The following is a 1,749-nucleotide window of genomic DNA, read 5'->3' on the forward strand; positions in this document are numbered from 1 at the left end:
GGAGCTTTCAAAGTTAAGACCTTCGTTCCATGGAATTTTGTGAATGATTCCCAAATCAGAGGATAAGAATTCTCCAAAATTATCACATTTGGAAAGCTATTTTCGGGCAATGTGGGAGTCATATTGATTTTATAAATTTCAAATGCTCAAACTGTCAGCTTTATCAAATTTTATAAAAAAAAATTCATCGATTGCGGGTTATTCAAAATTCACATACCTTTAATTGACGTACAAATGATTGCACTTATCATGAAATTATTTTACAATGTGGCAGAGATTTTGACAAGCATGGAATAAGTTTACCCGGATATCTCTATAGATTCGAAGAACTACCATGCATGAGACCAATAGTTTGACATGAATTGTGAATTTATTTAATCTCCTAGCATTTGCAATGAAGTTTCACCTTGGGGGACTACATATTGTACTCATTATGCAAATCACCATTGCATTGTTGTTACTTAGCGAAAGTAAATTCAAATATCTACACACTTGGTATCATTCAGGAGCTTAATACATGGAAACGATCATAATGGGGTCCACATTCCATGAATAGTTTGCTTTTTAGCAAAGTAAACACTTACAACGCTTACGTATTCATTTGCAGCAAATAATGATTGTTTAACAACAATGATTTCAGGAATTCAATGTAATTGATGATAGAAAAAACGATAAATTAGTAGAATTCTAAAAGATTTGATATCAAAAATGCTTCCTAAACGATTCGATGCATGACAGTTACTGATGGGCGACTTTTCTATGTATTAAATACGCAGTAGTTCAAATTTGCGCCCATTTATTTCATACCAACTGAATAGTTTCTGTTGAAAGTCTAGAAAACACCATCTTTTAACAATATAAAACTGTAACAATCAATTGAAATGCAAATTTTAAAAACGAATTTTTCGCAAACAAGACGAAACAGAAACAAACAAAGAAAAAATTTTTATATAATCCCACTAAATCTTGCAGACTTCCCTTCTTACATTTCTGTTACCGATGCACTGCCATTCTCAAAAAAGCAGTTATGCCAAAACACAAAATATAGCAGTGCCATCCATACAAACTGCTGAAACTCGAAATTTTGTATTCCTGATCGAAGAAACATTCATATATGATTCAATCATTTTCTCTTCACAGACAAATCAACAAGGTATTGTTCATTAAAATGTTCAAAGGCGAAAAGCCATTCAACTTATTGAAATAACGTATTTAACTTTGGAAAAATATTCTCTAAATTGAATAAGCCACACAGGTTAATAAGCATTACAATAAAGAATAGCTCACATTTAGGTGAACCACACACTCAAGAACAACTGTTATGAGCTAAGTAACATCCTAACTGGAAACAACATATTCCCTAAACTAGCTACCTAATCTCTTCGCTCAGGACCATTATTTATTCAGGATTTTCCATAAATGTAGAATAATTCACTGAAAGAAAAAACCAATAATAAACAAACGCGAAACTTCTTTCTTATGCAATTCGTCATCAGTGGCAGTTGTGAAAATGCCATTGAAAACACAATTCACTATCAAGCATTGCAACTAAATTAATCAGTAAGTAATTCAACAAAGAACAAGCAAATAAATATTTGCATGACGCTTCTCTCAACCAAGCAAGGAACTAGTGTTTAAGGCTATTCATTACATTCGATTAGCAGTGTGCGATCTTTAAAGGCCATTAATCAGACGACTACTGTGCAGTTTCCGATGAAATTTTTAGAGAACTACTACAAACTTATCCCC

This window comes from Trichinella spiralis, assembly GCF_000181795.1.
Source record: "Trichinella spiralis strain ISS 195 chromosome Unknown Scfld6, whole genome shotgun sequence".
NCBI classification, from domain to species: Eukaryota; Metazoa; Nematoda; class Enoplea; order Trichinellida; family Trichinellidae; genus Trichinella; species Trichinella spiralis.